The following is a 13,808-nucleotide window of genomic DNA, read 5'->3' as shown; positions in this document are numbered from 1 at the left end:
GAGTTGGAGGTCTCTGTGGAGGTCCTTGTTGCGCATGTACCACGGGGAGCCAGTGGCCATACGCATAAATTTATTCTGTAGGACTTGGAGAGGTTTAAGAGAGTAGGGCGGCAGGTGTGCAAATGCAACACAGGCATAAGACATTATTGGGCGGATGCACGTTTTGTATAGCGTGACTTTATGTCGAAGTGACATTTTGCTTTTTGCGCAAATCATGGGGTAGAGACGGGAAAGCACATACGCTGCGTTCTTGCGGACTCTACGAATGTGCGCGGCGAAGCTCATCTTGTCATCAAAGGTTACACCCAAGTACTTGGTATTAGTTTGCCAGGGAATGGGGCGGTCGTAAAGAGTTATTTCAGTCTGTCGAAGTTTGTATTGTGATTTCCTTTTGGACTTTTGAAAGAGCACTGCTGCGCTTTTCTCCGGGTTAACCTCTATCCTCCAAAGGCGGAACCAGTGGCCTAGGCAACTGACTGCCTTTTGGAGTCGAGCTTTAACGTTCCGGTAGTTTAAGTCGGAGCTGTATAGAGCGGTGTCATCCGCGAACTGGGCTATATGAACATGAGGGGATCTGGGAATGTCGCTGGTGTACAGCGCGTACAAAAGTGGCGAGAGCAGGGAGCCCTGAGGGACTCCAGCTCGGAGAGGTCTTGGGGAGGATAGGGTCCCATCCAGACGGTAGCGAAAAGTTCGATTGGTGAGAAATTCTCGTAGTAAACGTTCCGAGTCTTTCGGGCACGCCAAGATGGTAAAGCTTGTAGATCAAGCCGGCATGCCACACCTTGTCGAAGGCTTTGGCTAGATCGAAGAAGAGAGCTCCCGTTGCGATGCCTCTCGTTTTGAATCGGTTGAAACCGAGAAGGATGTGCTCCGTGAGGCGGTGCACTTGGTGAACACATGAGTGTCTGGTTCGAAAGCCAAATTGCTCGTCGTTGAGGAGGTTTTTCTCCTCTACGACGGACCTAAGTCGGTTAAGGATGACTTTCTCATACACCTTGCCAAGGGTGTTGAGCAAACTAATGGGGCGGTAGCTAGTAGGGAGGTTCCTAGGTTTCCCTGGCTTGAGGATGCCTATAACGGTAGCTTCTTTCCACCTGTCGGGGAAGGAGCATCCCGCCATGAGGGTGTTAAAAATGACAACCAGGAGGTTGATTAATACGTCGGGGAGTAACTTTAGAGTTTTGTTATTAATAGAGTCGGGGCCTGGGGCTTTTTTGGCGTGAAATTCTTTGATAATTTGACAAACTTCGCCGCTATTCGTCGGGAGGATTGGAACAGCAACGCACTTACATCCGGGTACATACGGCTTTCAGTCGGTAGAAACCAATAGGCTATTTGACTAATTTTTGGAAATCGTTTTAAATCATGCTTTATTACATTATACATAACAAGCACACAACATTAATATTTTTCGGAAAATCGAATGTATTAAGATTTAAGAATTAAAATCAATGATAAAGTTAAAGTTCTGAAGACCGCGCCAAAAATGACATTTCTGTAATGGCGCTGGTCATATGACACGTGTGACGTCAAACGCTAGTAAACAAGATCACTTAAAACAAGTGTTTGCCGTAGTCGGGTAATTAGACCATAAAAAGACAAAATCAACGTTGCTGATTAATTTATCAACAGATAGGATTGATTACTTAATTATTTATTGATTTCGGCCAATAGTACGTAAGTTAAAAAGATTTTATTATAATTATGCAACGATTTCTTCAACTGATTCTACAATGTTTTCCATTGAACTATGATTTAAGTAAGCATTCATAAAACATTAGCATAAATAAACACACCGAGCCACTTTACTCAACAACAAAAATAAATTTTAAAGGTCACATTTCATAATAAACTAATTAAGTAAGAAGCAAAAATCGAAAATGTTTAGAAATAATATTAATTAAATGAGTAAAGTATAAGGTGAATGAATTGCCAAGAGCTCAACAAGGACATATTATTATTATTTCTATTTATGCGTAGGTACCAAAAATTAGTACTTAGTAAAAAGAAATAGATAAGAATTGGACAGGCAAGCACTTATCACTGTTAGGGATCTCTACCAATGATGCTTGGCAGTGGGAGAGATTGTAAAGGAAGAACAATACGTTTGTACGTAAAATAGAAGTTAATAAATATGATGTAGGTATACAAGTAATATATTATGTAATAAAAAAGAAAAAAAAAAGAAAAAAAATATTATGTAAATATTGAGTAGGTATTTAAACTAAAATAAACATATTACATTATTTAAATTAGGTAAAATGATTTTTAATGCAATTAGTTGTCTAAACACATTTCGACGGTTTAATGGTGCGATCACCATCGTCACTCATGAATTACAAAAACAAAATTACGGCTAGTGACTTACTTAAAAGTCAAGATTCGAAATTGATGGCATAACTTTTTCAGAAGACTAGTGACAGACTTATAATATAATTGAAAGCGTGAATAAATATTTATACCTAACAAAAGCGATGAGTGTTGACTGGCGAGTACCCATGATGATATAGTTTTAATAAACAATTGATCAGCACGTCATTCCCTTCACGGAATTTTAACATACAAATAATCACAATCGGTCATCGTATTAATATGATTACTGCATAGGATTAGGACAGAGATATTTAAAAAGTAGAGAGGATAATCAAAACATCGTATATTTTGAACTCTTATAACTTGCGCTATGCAATAAAATAATTAAACACCGGTCTTAGGTGTGGTGGTGATGCAAGGGTGAAGCAAACGCATAGAACAGACGTTTAAGCCAAACTTCTGCTGTAACTAAGCGCTTTCGTTTTCAACTCTCGCGTAAGTATTAACAGAAACGGGTTATAAAGAGATTGATCACCTAAAGGACGAGTCGCACACCGATCGCAACGTATCAATATCACCACCCATATTATAAATGCAAAAGTTGTTTGTTGGTTTATTGATTTGTCCTTCAATTACGTCGCAAAGGAGCAACGAATCAACGTGATTTTTTGCATAGGAATAGTTGAAGACCTGGAGAGTGATATAGGCTACTTATCTCGGAAAATCGAGATTTTTAAAACCTAATCTATGCGGACGAAGTCGCGGGCATCAACTAATTTTTGATAATAATAACGCGAATGATGTCAGCAGCACGACTCTCACGCAAATGTGGGGCGTGTTGCTGACGTCATGCGTATTGAAAACTGCATGTTCCTCTGTATACAACTCTGGCGCATACCGCAAAGTTCGTCAATATAAAGGTGCTTAACTAAATGGCTTTATCCTGTCTGTATTATTAAACGGCTAAATATCTTTGAAGTAACACTAACATACACATCGATCGATGACCTCAAGAAATAAATCTGTCTGTCTGTGCCGGGATGCGATCGGGACGAACCCAGATCCGGTTGTTACGCCCAATCGAAACTAAACTATTTTTATTACTCTTTATGTCGGCGTAAAAGATATTTTAACCGCGTCGAATGACGCAATCTGGGATAATTGTACTTCATTTTACAATATTCTTATTTTTTAATCGGGTTAAAATGAAATATATACCTACCTATATCTGACAGCTAAGACAAGCTTCTGCTAGCTATACGTATAACGTTATCCAACAGACTAGCTAGGTAATAGTATGATAATTAGATAGCCAAGTACTAAAAAAGATCGTTTTTACTGCTAAGTTCTTACAAAAATAACCGTTTTGCATCATGTAGTTAATTACTTATTTGACACGTGCAGAAACATTATACTACTTAGATATATTTTTAAACCGTATCTTTTGTAACATGACCCTACCTTCTAGCTAGCTATAGATACCCTTAACTACCTATTAATTAAAGTAGTTGGTAAAACAACTACGTATAAAATAATGTACCTACATACTTAATAATCTGTTGTGCAACATGAATCACGATGCTTACTCTTCTAAGATAATTCCGAGATGCTTACGAAGCAAAGGCGAATGTTTATGGTAGTTAAATAAGTACAGTTGCGAGTGTAGTATCCATGACACTTGACCTCCCAAGTGAACGGATATTTTTCAACATCTCAAGACAAACGTGCCTATTTGATCATCGGTGATTATTTTGTAATTATCGTGATCTTCGTTTGTTTACTTAAAAGACGTTTGTTTAGTATTGACAAATTAATATTACTTAACGTTTTTCTAATAACTAAGTTAGCATAGTAGAAGCATTTTTGCAGTTACAGCAGACGTTTTCAACTGTATAGTTGGTCTTGAACCGGGTGCAGCGGGCTGCGCGGTGCATGGTACAGTCACTATTAATAATATAATATACAAATTAATCTACCTTATGACCTTAAAGATGATATTATATATTTTGTATTTATAAATTGTTACTTATATAATATAAATTAAATAAATATTATTATAACGAACAAATTGCGAAAGATTCTTACTAGAATAACTATGTAACTATTTCCACTGCAGGCTGCATTCCAAGAATGTAACATCTTGAATAGAAAGGCATCATTGTAGGCTTATACCTGAGAGCCTATATAAATACATTACATTGCTACTTAATAAAGATTGGTAGGTAATAGTAGTATTTCGTTAAACTGTGGTAATAGGTATAGTACGCGACAGGTCGAGATGTCAATCAGAGTATGAGGCGGGCGGACGGCCCGCACACCCGCACATCACCCGCGTTATCCCGCACCTGACTAGCGCGGGGGCTGTGCGGGTGTGCGGGGCGTCCCCAACCCGATTGCTATCTTGACCTGTCGCGTACCTACTATGTAATATAGCGTAATTATTGCTCCCATCTATAGAAGAAACTCAGTCATAGTTATGTCGATAGAAAAACTTATTGGTGTTAACGCGCGTCGTAAATACTTATTAGTATTAATAATAATAACAACATCGAGGCGATAACAAAAAAATAAACCATTCAAGTAGCATTTCCTCAGTTTTTGTTGGAAGTTGATAAAACAATGGTTTCACCTTCCTCACCTTTTATAATCACTAATGCATAGGTAAGAGTACAAAGGAAGTAACTTTAACTGCTACACATAAATCAGTAGATTGTATAATAGATTTATAGTTAACTAGCTGATGCCCACGACTTCGTCCACGTAGATTTACGTTTTCAAAATCCCGCGGGAACTCTTTAATTTTTCGGGATAAAAAGTAGCCTATGTCCAGGTCCAGTCAGGTATCCAGGGTTTAATCTATCTCCATTCCAAATTTCAGCCAAATCCGTAACCAGTAGTTTTTGCGTGATTGAGTAACAAATATCCCCACTGTAACCAAAAAACATCCAAATAAATCTGAAAACCGTGAATTTGTGGTTACATCACAAAAAACCGGCCAAGTGCGAGTCAAGCTCGCGCAATGAGGGTTCCGTACTACAGTCGTATTTTTTCAACATTTTGCACGATAATTCAAAAACTATGATGCATAAAAATAAATAAAAATCTGTTTTAGAATGTACAGGTGAAGACCTTTCATATGATACCCCACTTGATATAGTCACTCACTTCGAAAGTTGAAAATACTAATTATTAGTTCATGACCACAATTTAATTTTTTTTGTGTGATCTAACCCTAAATTCACGGTTTTCAGATTTTTCCCAAAATGTCAGCTATAAGATCTACCTACCTGCCAGATTTCATGATTCTAGGTCAACGGGAAGTACCCTGTAGGTTTCTTGACAGACAGACGGACAGCCAGACAGACAGACAGACAGACAGACAGACAGACACACAGACAGACAGACAGATAACAAAGTGATCCTATAAGGGTTCCGTTTTTCCTTTTGAGGTACGGAACCCTAAAAAGTCAAAAAATGTTCTGCCTGAGTTCTTAAATCCTAAGTATAAGGTAGGCGAGTATACACACGTAATAAGTCCACTGTTTTGTTTAACTAAACTTTTGTCGTTTTGGTAGGGGCATTATGCAAAACTACGAGTATCTTCAAAAATTCATTCTACGTACGTGCATTTTAATTTGTTTATTTTAAACATGTAAATGGGCAAACCACGACATTTTCGTGATATTACACTGTGCCGCAGAGATGTAGGAGGTCTCAAATATTTACGATCCTTAAGTGGTAGACAGTTCATTAAACCCCGTACCCGACGATTTTGAGCCTTGACTCTATGGCGTACGATGGTTAAAGGCGATTACAGACTATGCCAGACGACTATACCTACCTGACCGCCTTTTTGTACCTACTTATTAAGATTTCTTTTTGTAACCTGTCATTTGTGTTTCTGTGGTGCAATAAAGTATATACATACATACATACATACTATATAATTTTTTTATAGTTTGCTGGGAACGAATGTATGTATATTTATTGACCGAGCGAAGGGAGGTCCCCGGGTCATAAAACAATTTCTTTTGAATTTTAACTAATGCATAAATTGATGATTTAGAGGGCTATCAAAGTCACTGTTTTAGACATGTTTTGTACCGGGCTCTACCTTCAAAACTGCCTTGACTCAAAAGCTGTTACTTATGTACCCATACCTAATTTTAGTAATATAACTATCCTGTAGCTGTTAAACAATAAATACTGTATTAAAATTTGGAAAGTAATAAATAAAAATTAATCCTTCTATAAAATTAAGAATAAAATTAAGAAGTCCTATTTTCTTGCAAAATTTTCCCTTTTATTAATAGGTTTAGTTCAGGGCGAACCATTAGTTACTTACATAATATATTGTTTAGTTTTATAAAGTTATTATTACTCTTACCTTCTAATATGTAATCTCGATTATGCATTTCACACTCAACTCACCCACATTTATTAAATCATATATTTCATCTTAACTATACTGAGGTGCCTATTTAGTATTTACTTTTCTTAGCTAATAGAGCATTAAGCAGTTAAGAGACAGATTATTTACTTAGTTATTCTAAGTCCACTAACTATTAACTTCGACAAGGATTAAGTTTTCAATTTGTAAAACAAATTGTGGCGAATTAGCGATTCATTTATCGCAATCCACATGTGTCTTCCTCAGCGTAATATGCGGTGTACCTTAACTTTGTTTACAGGAAAGCGTTTCTATTTGCTCGTTTCATTAAACCTTTCGGTTACATGACTCTCGCGGGCTTGTACATACCTAGGTATAGGTAGGTACCTATGAATGTTTACTAACTATGCTATGCGTTTCAATAATTATGAAGCGTACATCGGAGAAGTTACGGAGTTACGAGTATATAGCCGACATTTTTTCTGAAACGAACGAAAAAAATCCAATAGTTTACAGACCGAAATAGTCAACCTTAAGTAGAACCACCAAGACCTACCTACTTTTATTTATAGACTTTTCAAGTTTTTACCCATATAAAATTATCCCTTCATTTACTTACTTAAATAACAAACTACGAATATTCTGACCTATGAAGGCTTGGCTCGCTAATGGATGTTAATGGTTTACGTGAGTTTAAATTAATTGATCGGCTCCGTTGATGGCATGAGGTTTTAAAACAATAATGATTCCAAAATCGGATTAACTCGTCGGACATAATATTTGAACTTTACATACTTAAAAACCGGTCAAGTGCGAGTCAGACTCGCACACTAAGGGTTCCGTACTATCCGACAAGATATGATATATTTACCTAATATTTTTAAGTAGAACACTGCAAGTTCGCAGACGCAGCGTTGGGAGACCCGCCACTAGGTGGACGGACGACATCAGACGAGTCGCAGGGAACAGCTGGATTCAGGCCGCGCAAGACCGTGGCGTGTGGAAGTCCCTACAAGAGATCTATGTCCAGCAGCGTCTATAGGTTGATGATGATGATGATAACTGCAAGTTAATGACGGACAGCGAACCACAAATTAACGGTTTCGGATTTTTCTCTTTAATTGTGCTATAAGACCTACCTACCTGCCAAATTTCGTGATTCTAGGTTAACGGGTAGTACCCAATAGGTTTTCTTGACACGCACGGCAGACGGACAGACAGGCAACAAAGTGATCCTATATAAGGGTTCCTTTTTTCCTTTTGAGGTACGGAACCCTAATAAGTTAAACTAGTTACCTAACTCAGAATTTAAACGTTTGTATATCAGTCTCACGTTAAACGGAGTTATGTGCGTTTTGAGTTTACTTAAAGACACTTAACACTACACACTACACTTGCTTTAACGGTGAAGGAAAACATCGTGAGGAAACCTGCATGCCGGAAAGTTCTCCATAATGTTCTCAAAGGTGTGTGAAGTCTACCAATCCGCACTTGGCCAGCATGGTAGACTATGACCAAACCCTCCTCACTCTGAGAGGAGACCCCCGTGCTCTGTATTGAGCAGGCGATGGGTTGATCATGATCATGATTTCAGTCTCTCTTTACGTCGTATTCCATTGCTGCGGGTCGTAAGGTAACCCTTTTCTATGAATCACATAATGATGAAGTTTTCTCTGGATAATAATGCGGTGGGTTTTCAGATCCATCCGCATACAAGTCGACTAAGAGAAAACGTGATTTCAACTCTGATCAGCTGATGTTAGGGATAATAACCGAGACCGAGCAATTAACGTGCTCTCACGACGTGAGTCACGGAGAAAACAAAAAGCAAAATTCTGACCTCCAAAATCGGTCACCCATTTATCAACTTGGGTCAACGTTGCTTAACAATCCTTATCGATACAATCCTTATCCTACGGAAAAATTCGCAGTGTTCAGATAGCGTGGTGGTGCCGAGCTTTACCGCCGCGACCTATCTTTCCAGCGGCTTTTGCAACGTTTTGTCGTGGAAAAAGTCATGGGCCTTGAAAAATTCACGCATGAAAGTACTGTCGCACTGATTGTGCTTGGGATGCTGGGCCTTTAGTCAGAGTTTCCAAGACCCCAATGGTGTTTCGACTCTATGACCTTAAAGGTTAACTGTTCACCTAGAGGGGGGTCTTCCGGAAAACGTTCCGGTGCGAGGTCCAACGTCTATCGGTTTTTCGAACTATATGTACCTACCCTACCCTACATTGTCACTTCAGCTCGAAACCCGTCAGTTTTATACCGGTCTATTAGTTTTAATGGTTTCAAGTAACGATAATAATAACAACTATGTACATAATATAGGTAGTAGTTCTGTACGGTATAAACGTCTCCATGTCTTCCTTTATGCCAGCTGTCTGCTCCAAACACTCGTTCCTGATTCCCCTAGTGGCCCGGGGACCATTGATGTAAGAAAGAGAAAGTAACTATGTTAAACGTAACGATAATAATTCATTGATGTGATATGCTGCGTAAACAGCGGACATTTTTCCGAGAAACTTCGCTCCATCCGTAGACGGAGTAAAAAATCTAGACAAAGGAACGTTTGCTTTCTCAATCACACTAAAAAGAGAGCACAGATAAAGTTACTAATGTGATAAACAGAGACGCAGCTAACCTATTTTTTGTCCCTTATCGTGTAACCGATTTTTTTCTAGGAATACAACTTTAGTTGCAAAACAAACTTTGAGAATTCGTGGCATCAGTCAGTCAGCGTTTCCTTTTATATATATAGAGTAGCTTATTCCCGCGACTTCGTCCGTGTGGACTACACAAACTTCAAACCCATATTTTATTCCCTTACTTGACTGACTTACGTTGACTTTTCAAAAAAACAATTTTTTGGGGTGTCTATGTTATACCTAATAGCATGTCAAATTTCAGCCCGATCCGTCCATAGTTTGAGCTGTGCGTTGATAGATCAGTCAGTCAGTCAGTCAGCTTTTCATTTTATATATTTAGATTACAAAGAAATGTACGTCAATAGCTAAGTACACCAAAGTAAATTAATATAATAGACTTACTTAGAAATAGAAACCGTAGGTGAAAAGTCGAATTCTTATAGGATTGCTCTACTTACTAATTAGCTTCGAGCAAATTTGGTAGACCTTGTAAGATTTCTGTATTATGTTTGAACTTATAATTAAGCATTTCATGAACGTCAGGTAGTACATACTTACCTACTAACTAGTGGTACCTATTTAGATACTTACATGATATATTTTTTATGGTTCCGTACCTCAAAAGGAAAAACGGAACCCTTATAGGATCACTTTGTTGTCTGTCTGTCTGTCTGTGGAGTTTTCCAGCGCAACTTTACATCAAGTGTTCTACCAAGGTACCTGTACTATTTAACTGTATCCACGTAGGAGATTTTCTGTTTCTGTATTTTTTGTTTTATTTGTGAAAGCTATATGAACTGAATGACTTTGATTCATTTAGAGAATAACTCCATTTTTTTGTCAATTTTTAAACTTTTTTTGCGCTATTTGTACATTACCCACTGCCTCTTCATGTGTGCCTCCTACGGCCATAATAGCAGTCTCATCAGCAAAAGTAGCAATATTCTTTTCAAATTCTGGAATGTCGCGGGTATATAATAGGTAGAGGACCAGCCCTAAAACACTCCCTTGCGCAGCTCCAGCTTTCATACATTTCAGTTCAGATTAGTCATCTTCTTGTCTTACTCTAAATGCTATATCTGTAATGTATGATTCCAGGATATCTGCGAATGATTTGGGAAGCAGTTTTCTAATCTATATATTATATAAAAGGAAAGGTGACTGATTGACTGACTGATCTATCAACGCACTGCTCAAACTACTGGACGGATCACGCTGAAATTCGGCATGCAGATAGCTATTGTGACGTAGGCATCCGCTAAGAAAGGATTTTTCAAAATTCAACCCCTAAAGGTGTAAAATAGGGGTTTGAAGTTTGTATGAAAGTCTGTCAGTTTTGAAGTTAGAATCGCGAAAGTTTGTAATTTACACTTATCTATCTTATCTAATATTTATACCCTAAGGGTATAAAATAGGGGTTTAAAATTTGTGTAGTCCACGCGGACGAAGTCGAGGGCATAAGATAGTTTTATAAATAAAACCTTCCATGCCAAACTTTTTCAAAAGTTTTTTCAATATCAAGAAACACCATGGAGCAAACTTTCTTTCTTTTTTGGGTTCCGTACGTCTAAAGGAAAAAAGGAACTCTTATAGGATCACTTCGTTGTCTGTTAGTCTGTCCGTCTGTAGTATCTGCCAAGAAAACCTACAGGGTACCTACTTCCCATTGACCTAGAATCATGAATTTTCACACACACACACACACACACACACACACACCAGTTTTTTATAATGAACTTCAAAATTCATGAGCCGATTTCCAGGGATATTTAATTAAAACACCTAGCGAAATAGGTATGCGGTCAGCTGAATAGACCTTATGACGGGGTAATAAGCACATATTTCCAATACGCTTAACGTGCGAGGTAGAAATAAAATCGTGGATGCTTAAATGTGTAATGACGTCATGCCATAGTCAGATCCGAAGAATAAGCAACTGGTTAGGTATGCACAAAAAATAAAAGTGAAAAAGAAGTCTGAAGACACAGACAGGTTAGCCCGACAGTCGGCACACTGTACCTCTCTACCTACTACGAGCACGTACCATGTCTTTAACTTCTTATCAATATTCTATTGGTGCTAATAGTAACCAATAATAATTATGGTGCCAACTTAAATTTTTTTAACAGTCAACACTCGACTCACCTGAGAAGAAGAGATGCGCGCGCAGGTAAAATCCCTGATTCCAAAAGTTGAACGTTATTCTCGATTCAAAATTCGAAATCCCAAAGGTGAAGATAACGGATGCCGTAACAATCGACTAGAAATGCTGGTGCACTAGATGTTCCAAACGCACTAGGAGCCGGCACAACACATTTCGCGTTTGTTTATAGTATTAGGTACGATCCACTTGTTAATAATTTCGAAGGACTCCACTGCGCATGCCCGCGGAACACGCGCCTTTTTCGAATAAGGTTATGTTTAAGTTATAGGCACTTCTAGACTTCACTTCACTCCACGCACTTCCAAAGTTTCCAAGTAGAATCCAATTGGAGGCAATCCGCGTGAACTTTTATCCAGCGCAAAGCACTTTATCGCCTGGAAACCACTCAGATCCGTCGTTCCCACAACAATTCCTGTATTACTTTTAAATTCCAACAAACTTGACAGCACTTTTTTGATGATTCGCCGGCTCTACCTGCGGCAAGTGAAGGCCGTATGCGTTATAAACACTTGTAAACTACGGAACCGGTAACAATTCAATTCGCACGTGACACTGTCAAAACAAAACCGATCTAAATAACATCAAAACTCACTCGGTGGCGTCGATACTTTTAGCTTTTAATGTTACGGGTCTGAGCGACAAATTAAACGAATAGAAAAAGAAAATAAACGAAGAATACTAAAGTCGGCGACTGCGAAGCCGAGCGTCCGACACTCCTGCTGAGCGCTGTACTAAACGCGAGAGGCCATACGACCCGCCCCTCCCCGCGACCGCCTCTTATCCCGCCCGCGCCCTGCGACCCGCGTTCAGACGTTCGTATGGAAAATATAAGTTACGTTGAATTTTTTTTGAAGTTGAGAGCATACGAGCGAAGTAGAGTCCTATATTATATGAATACTATCCGTTTGTCCCTCGTATTTATTCAAATAATAATTTGTAGGGACGGAGTGCGATGCGGGCGGGTCGCCGGCGGCGGCAAGGCATTCAATTAATCTGACAACACGTGCGTGATACACTGAGCGGAGGGTTCCGCACAACACAGCACGGATGCATCACTGATGATACCCATCATTAATTCCAGTTTTACAGATTGACGTTGCTTCTTTCAACTGGAATTATTTTGTGTTACAAACTCATAGAGCGGCACGAGATCCTATAACTAAATAGAATATGTAGCACCGACCAGTTAAACCACTGATGTAATAAAGAGTACTAGGCAAGGCTAACCTAACCTAATCCATGCCTAATCCCTACCTAGACGGGTTCCTTCCACCCCTACACCGGTCCCAGACCAACCAGTATCTAGGTAACTATTCAATTACAATCAACATTACTAATCAACAGTAACCACACTTATGTAAAACCACATCTATCTATACAAATTTTAACGATACAAAACACTTACCGAATAACCAACCACTCAAGATAACTATTACAGCAGGTAACTCACTCACACTATTCTTCCACAACCTCGCTCTACCCAGAAACACGTAATGAATCCCTGATTCCAGTGACCAGTCTCCATGTCTTTACGTCTCCATTTTCTCCCTACCCGCTCATCGCCATTTTTCTAAAAAACGCGCGCTCAATTACTATTGGTAAATTAAATTATGTCTACCACTACCAATCTCACAAGGATACCAGCACAAAAATAGTATTGCCATTCTTGGAAAAATTGCCTCTTTAAAATAATAATTGACCACCTCACAGTCAAACACGATTCATTCAAAACTCCGAATCATGACGGAAATATTAAACATTAATTTAATCAAATCACGATGGTTTAAAATATACGATTTTAAAATACCTACATAATTGAAACGTGTTCCAACTTAATTTTGAGGCCTCCTTGCTCTGCGCTATAGATAAATCTCGCAAATTGCTAATGCGCTGTAACAATTTACCTACTATGTAGGTATTAACTTATTTTTAAAGATACAAAAATAAACCACGCCAATAAAATGTTGAGAAAAGTGTCGACTGCATAAATGTAAATAAATTCACCGCCAATTCGAATCCTTTTCTGTAAAATCACGTAAAAAGCCCACACTGATGAAAATATTGTGTGCAATTTGTCTACTTTATGCCTAACAGTAAATATAGTATTATCATTTATCACTTGTCATCGACAAATGACAATCCTAACTAAGAACATAAAACTAATAACAAAAATGTTACCACATCGTTGTGCCACGGAGCTATTTATGTTGTTCATGCAGGTAAATTTTACCTTTTCAATACCTACATCCATTCCTTTTCAAGCATTTTTTTCTTATTTTGATTAAAGCCG

The 13,808-nt window shown here is 38.3% G+C and overlaps 1 protein-coding gene across 10 annotated transcripts in view; it reads right to left on the bottom strand.

Annotated features, from left to right (window-relative positions):
- Window positions 1-12,241, bottom strand: part of heph (polypyrimidine tract-binding protein 1 heph) — a 554,552-nt gene extending 542,311 nt beyond the window's left edge. For all 10 annotated transcript variants that reach the window (XM_069498752.1, XM_069498753.1, XM_069498751.1 and 7 more), the window contains exon 1: window positions 11,500-12,241. The gene's annotated coding sequence lies outside the window, so the exon portion shown is untranslated. The remainder of the gene's footprint in view (window positions 1-11,499) is intronic.
- Window positions 12,242-13,808: the final 1,567 nt, after the last annotated feature.

Source organism: Maniola hyperantus, chromosome 5, assembly GCF_902806685.2.
Source record: "Maniola hyperantus chromosome 5, iAphHyp1.2, whole genome shotgun sequence".
Lineage (NCBI taxonomy): Eukaryota > Metazoa > Arthropoda > Insecta > Lepidoptera > Nymphalidae > Maniola > Maniola hyperantus.
This window is presented reverse-complemented; position numbering and strand designations above follow the sequence as displayed.